General features: G+C 47.5%; 1 non-coding gene across 1 annotated transcript; it reads left to right on the top strand.

The window, feature by feature from the left end:
* The first annotated feature begins 1,426 nt into the window (after positions 1-1,426).
* LOC112110623 lies at positions 1,427-1,530 on the top strand. The gene has a single exon (XR_002908433.1). It is a non-coding gene; the product is annotated as a U6 spliceosomal RNA (small nuclear RNA).
* Positions 1,531-6,716: the final 5,186 nt, after the last annotated feature.

The following is a 6,716-nucleotide window of genomic DNA, read 5'->3' as shown; positions in this document are numbered from 1 at the left end:
TGGAGTGGCTGTTAGAGGACTCCATTAACTAAGAATGAAGGTACTATAATTAATGCCAATAAACATGGGTTTACAGAAAGTAGAGCCTGTTTAAAACTTACATATTTTTGACAAGATTACAAGTTTGGTTGATAAAGGTAATAGTATTGATGTAATAGACTTCTGTAAGCCATTTGGCTTGGTACAGCATGACGTTTTGATAAAAAAATCAAAACGATATAAAATTGACATGGTACACGTTAAATAGATTAAAAGCTATTAACTGAGAGGTCTCAAAATGTAAATATAAATTGGAATTATCATTGAGTGGATGTGTTTCGAATGGGGTCCTGCAGGGATTGGTTCTTGGCACTACGCTATTTAACACTTTTACTTAACACGTTATGACCTGGAAGAAAATATAAACTAACTGATAATGTTTGCAGATAACACAAACGTTGGGGGGAGTGGCTAAATAATGAAGAGGACAGGTCACTGATGCATAGTCAGCGGATTCTCTTGGTAAGTATAGAGCAAGAAAACAATATGTGGTTTAATATGGCTGAATATAAACGTATACATCTAGGACAGTGATTCTCAAACCGTGGATCAGGACTTTGTTTTAATGGGGTCGCCATGGCTGGCATTAGACTTGCTGGGGGTGGGGCTGAAGCCTGAGCCCCACTGCCCAGGGCCAAAGCCGAAGCCCAACAGCTTCAGCCCTGGGTGGTGGGGCTCAGATTACAGGCCCCCTGCCTGGGGCTGAAGCCCTTGGGCTTTGACTTTGGCCTTAGCCTCCCTGCCTGGGGCAGCAGGGCTCAGGCTTTAGTTTGGCCCCCTAACCCTGGGCAGTGGGGCTTGGGCAGGCTCAGGCTTCAGCCCCTACTCCTGGGATTGTGGAGTAATTTTTGTTGTCAGAAGGGGGTCGCAGTGCAATGTAGTTTGAGAACCCCTGATCTAGGTACAATAAATGTAGACCATACTTACAGGATGGTGGAGTCTATCCTGGCATGCAGTGACTCTGAAAAAGATTTGGGGGTTGTGGTGGAGAATCAGCTGAATATGTGCTCCCAGTGCAATGCTGTGACTAAAAGGACTAATGCAATCCTTGGTTGCATAAAAAGGTGTGTCACAGGGTCCACTCACGGCTGGTGGCGCCTCCTCCTGGCCGTCCTGGGGATTAGCTCTGGCCAGGCATTGTGCCCACCTCCTATGGTGTCTATCCCGGTGTTCTCTCGCCATCTGCCCCTCAAGGGGCTCCCTCTTCGTGACTTGGCCCTGCGGCCAGGTCACCACATGTGTTTCCCCTTGCAGATGTGAGGAGTAACAAAGTCTTTCCAGGACAAATTGTTCCAGTATGACGTTCCCCTCTGGTGTTATCCGGACTGGTGATCTGCTAGGTCACTCCAATCCTTGACTCTGGGAGCCAGCCTTACCCTGCTCTGCTGTGAGAACAGCAGCACATATACTAAAATTGGAACGACACAGAGAAGATTAGCATGGCCCCTGCGCAAGGATGACATGCAAATTCATGAAGCATTCCATATTTTTTGTGGGGAGGGATAGCTCAGGTTTAAGCATAGGCCTGCTAAACCCAGGGTTGTGAGTTCAATCCTTGAGGGGGCCATTTAGGCATCTGGGGCAAAAATCTGTCTGGGGATTGGTCCTGCTTTGAGCAGGGGGTTGGACTAGATGACATCCTGAGGTCCTGTCCAACCCTGATATTCTATGATTCTATTCTATGATTCTATGAACATCCGCTCCTGGACTGTCCACACACAGCCTGTAGCATGTAAGCTGCTCCCAGCTACTTGCAACCAAATGACACTAGCCAATATCTCCAGTCCCAGACACAACCCTAGGAACCTCCATCTTGCAGTGTCCAGTTATGCCCCCTGGGCACTGCAAGCTTATATAAGTTCATCAATTAACAAAGAAATTGATATGTACCAGGCTTGTTATCCCAAGGGGAGCCTCTGACATGCTTCAAACCAAACACACTGCTTCAGGTAGAATAAACAAACAACTTATTAACTATAAAGATAGATTTTAAGTGATTATAAGTCAAAGGGTAACAAGTTGGATTTGGTCAAATGAAATAAAAGCAAAATGCATTCTAAACTGATCTTAACACTTTCAGTGCCCTTACAAACTTAGATGCTTTTCACCGCTGGTTGCTCTTAAGCCAGGCTCTCCCCTTTGATCAGCGCTCCAGTCTGGTGTGGTTTCTGTAGACATAGGTGGAAGAGAGAAAGAGAGAGCATGCCAAATGTCTCCCTATTTTATCATGTCCTTTCTTCCCTCTTGGCTTTACCCCCTGTCAGGTGAGCATTACTGAGTTTCTCCAAGCAAGGTTGAGCAATTCCCCTGGTGTGGCCTCATGCAGGTGAGTCATTGCATTGCAACTCCCTTGTTGGACAATGGCTGTTGATGGGTTGTTTGACACCCCACCCAGGCGTTGGTTACTTTCCGTGCTGTTGCCTCTGGGGAGCTAATATCTGGCTGATTCCCCCAACTTACAGCATGTTTTAGTGACAACATATTACACAATTCTCATAACTTCATATGCATTAATGATATATTCTCTATCCATATATATATATGGATAGAGAAATGACTTTCAGCAGATCATAACCTTTGCCCTGATACCTTACAAGGCATGCTTTATACATAAGATCATGATTATATGAAAGTAAGGAATATGGGGGTTATATCACACTCCCCCAAGGTATAGAATGTCACATCCAGGCAGTCCGCTGTCCTCTACCTGGTCGGTGCCACATTCCCAGTGGCTGGTAGGGGAACCCAGGCCCACTCTCTTCTCTGGATTCCTGCTCAGGGGCCCTTTAATCAGCAGCCAACGTCTGCACTCCTATCAGGGCCGGCTCCAGGTTTTCTGCCGCCCCAAGCGGGGAAAAAAAAAAAAAGCCGCAGCAGTGCGATCACGCCACTCCACTCTTCGGCAGCAATTTGGCGGCAGGTCCTTCGCTCCCAGAGGGACTGAGGGACCCGCCACCGAATTGCCGCCGAAGACCCCAGACATGCCGCCCCAATAGCAGCCAGAGTGCCGCCCCTTGGTACTGGCCGCCCCAAGCACCTGCTTCTTTAGCTGGTGCCTGGAGCCGGCCCTGACTCCTATTCTTTGCTGCTTTTCCGCTGAGCCACTTCCCCTGCTCTGGGTTCACAAACCTCCCAATCCCCTCTACAGGAAATAACCATGACCTACCCTCTACAGACCTAAACACTGCTCCCAGAGAGTGACTGCAGCCTGCTTCCCAGCAGCCCCCAGCTCCTGGGCTTTACACAGGCCCCTCCTATTCCTGTCCAGCTAAGCCTGCTCCTAATTAGTGGCTCCTCCTAGCCGAAATCTCTCCCCTGCTCACTGCTTAATTGGTTGATTGGACCCACCTGGCCTAATTCAACCCTCTTACAAGGTGAATCTCAAGTAGGAGTAGAGAGGTGATTTGGCACTGGTGCGATCGCTGCTGGAATACTGTGTACAGTTCTGGTGCCCACAATTCAAGAAGGATGTTGGTAACTTGGAGAGGGTTCAGAGAAGAGCCAGGAGAATGACTAAAGGCAGACATGACAAGTCTCACTCACTGGGTGTGAGACTCACTCGTTAGCACGCTATCTCACTCTCACACATATTCCTAAACTTATCTCACTCATTTTGAGTAAATATACAAAGATTTAAAATACTTTTACTCAGGGGCTGAAAGAGACAACAATATACCTGGGGCCTCAGGCATAGGGCTTGGATCTTGGAAAGCTGCTTTCTAAGCTTGTGTACTGTGGTAACCATGGAGACTACAGGCCCAAGAGAGGAGGCTATCCGGAGGTGAGGTATGGTTGTGTGTGTGAATACTTAATGGTCAAAAAAATGAGTTGGCCCAAAAAACAAGCAGGACTTGATTGAAAGATTGCAGGTTCTGCAAAATCCAGTTCAAAATTTAAACCATACTGGACAAATCCATGGCCCTTCATTGTCCCAGTAGCAGGCAAGACTTCTTTTTTTAAATTAGGTTTTCTCAAGTTCCCATTACTGTTCACAGTTGCCAGGCTTGTCTTAGCTTTACCCCACTCAAATGCAGGGAAGAAGAGCGTTCAGTCTTGTTCGAAAGAATAAGACACCATTCAGACCAAACCTTGGACTAGAAGGGCCGCTGGCCTCTATTATCCAAATGAAGATGGCAAATCCTGAGCCATGGTACAAGTTTGAGCCACCAAAAGAAGTTATAAAAACAGCAAAGGGGGTTTCATGGCAATGTAATAAAACGTGAAACCAAATTAGATATTAAAAGAAATGTGGAATCTGAATCCTTTATCTACGGTTTGTTAGCTTCAAATTAATTAAATTAAATTTATTTTTATATTTATGCAATGTATTATTTGGTTGTGGTTTATTTTAATTATTTAGTTTTAATTAATTTATTTTGCATTTATTTATTTTGGAATCTGATTATTTTAGTTTGTTGTAAATGTAACATGAGCAATAATAATGAACCAAATAGTATTTGTACTTTTAAAGTGTTTTTCAAATGGATGATCACTAGGACAAGGTGATATGCAAAATAAGCATATTGTTGTATTGATAAAACAGTTTTCTTTTTTATTAGGTGTACATAAAACAGTTTATTTTTGAATATTTCTCTCGGTTTGTCCATTGACTGTGTGCCTAAACCAGGGGTTATTAACTGGCTGAGGTGGGCCAGACAGAAAACTGTGAGGGCTGCACCTTCCCTCGGCATGAGGCCCCACCCCTCTGTTGGCCCTGTCCTCATCTGTGGCCTTGGCCAGGTTAGAGGCTGGAAGCCAGAGCTGAGCTGGGCAGTGTAGGGCACTGGCTGGTCATAGCTGGTAAGAGCTGCCTAGGCAGGGACCCGGCTCCAGGGCTGACAGAGGCCTCAGGGAGCAGCAAACATGGAGGGTGGGGCCCAGGAGCCTGGGCTGAAGCGGGTCAGTACAGGCCACTGTGGGGAATCCTAGACCCTCCTCCTGGCCTGGGCGGCATACTCCAGTGGGCAGGGTCATGGGATGGGGCTGATCTTGGGCCCCCCAACCCTCTGCCCAGGCTTACTTCTGTGTTGCTGCTGGAGCTAGGCGCCCAGCCAGCAGCCACCACTCTCTATGCTCTGCCTTCAGACCTGGGTGGCTGGAGAGTGGCAGCTACAGGCGGGATAAGGCAAATTTTGGGGTGGCTATAAAAAGCTCCCACAAGCCTCTCCTAGCACCGCCCCGAGCAATGACCTAACACGCCATCTGGAAAGTCTCACTTTGTCATTTAATCTCTCTTTTTGGGGCTGTAAATCTCACTCTTAAACCTGGTCTACACTACGGGATTAATTCGGATTTAGCAGCATTAATTCGAATTAACCCTTCACCCGTCCACACAACGGAGCCATTTAGTTCGAATTAAAGGGCACTTTAAATCGATTTCTGTACTCCACCTCGACGAGCGGAGTAGCGCCAAAATCAATTTTGTTAATTCGAATTAGGGTTAGTGTGGCCACAAATCGATGGTATTGGCCTCCGGGAGCTATCCCACAGTGCACCACTGACCGCTCTGGACAGCAATCTGACCTCGGATGCACTGCCCAGGTAGACAGGAAAAGACCCAGGAAAATTTGAATTTCATTTCCTGTTTGCCCAGCGTGGAGAGCACAGGTGACCACAGATACCACAGATACCTCAGCTCATCAGCACAGGTAACCATGCAGGCTGATAATCGAAAAAGAGCACCAGCATGGACCGCACGGGAGGTACTGGATCTGATCGCTGTATGGGGAGAGGATTCAGTGCTAGCAGAACTTCGTTCCAAAAGACGAAATGCCAAAACTTTTGAAAAAATCTCCAAAGGCATGATGGAGAGAGGCCACAATAGGGACTCAGATCAGTGCCGCGTGAAAGTGAAGGAGCTCAGACAAGCCTATCAAAAAACAAAGGAGGCAAACGGTCGCTCCGGGTCAGAGCCGCGGACATGCCGCTTCTACGCAGAGCTGAATGCAATTCTAAGGGGGGCCGCCACCACTACCCCACCTGTGATCGTGCAAACCGGGTCTCGGATAGTCTCTACACCTGAGGATTCTGAGGATGGGGAAGAGGAGGAGGAGGAGGAGGAGGATCTTGCAGAGAGCACCCAGCACTCCGTTCTCCCCAACAGCCAGGAGCTTTTTCTCAGCCTGACTGAAGTACCCTCCCAAGCCAGTAGCCAAGACCATGACCCCATGGAAGGGACCTCAGGTGAGTTTACCTTTTAAAATATAAAACATGGTTTAAAAGCAAGGTTTTTTAATGATTATTTTGCCCTGAGGACTTGGGATGCATTCGCAGCCAGTACAGCTACTGGAAAAGTCTGTTAACGTGTCTGGGGATGGAGCGGAAATCCTCCAGGGACATCTCCATGAAGCTCTCCTGGAGGTACTCCAAAAGCCTTGCCACAAGGTTTCTGGGCAGTGCCGCTTTATTCCGTCCTCCATGGTAGGACACTTGACCACGCCAAGCTTGCAGCAAGTAATCTGGTATCATTGCCTGACAAAGCCAGGCAGCGTATGGTCCCGGTGTTTGCTGGCATTCAAGCAACATCCGTTCTTTATCTTGCTGTGTAATCCTCAGGAGAGTGATATCGCTCATGGTAACCTGCTTGAAATACGGGAACTTAATTAAGGGGACAGAGGTGGCCGTTCCTACTGGGCTGTTTGCCTGTGGCTGATAAGAAATCCTTCCCTGCAGTTAGC

The sequence above is a fragment of the Terrapene carolina genome, unplaced genomic scaffold (genome assembly GCF_002925995.2).
Source record: "Terrapene carolina triunguis isolate 2854851 unplaced genomic scaffold, T_m_triunguis-2.0 Scaffold232, whole genome shotgun sequence".
Lineage (NCBI taxonomy): Eukaryota > Metazoa > Chordata > Testudines > Emydidae > Terrapene > Terrapene triunguis.
This window is presented reverse-complemented; position numbering and strand designations above follow the sequence as displayed.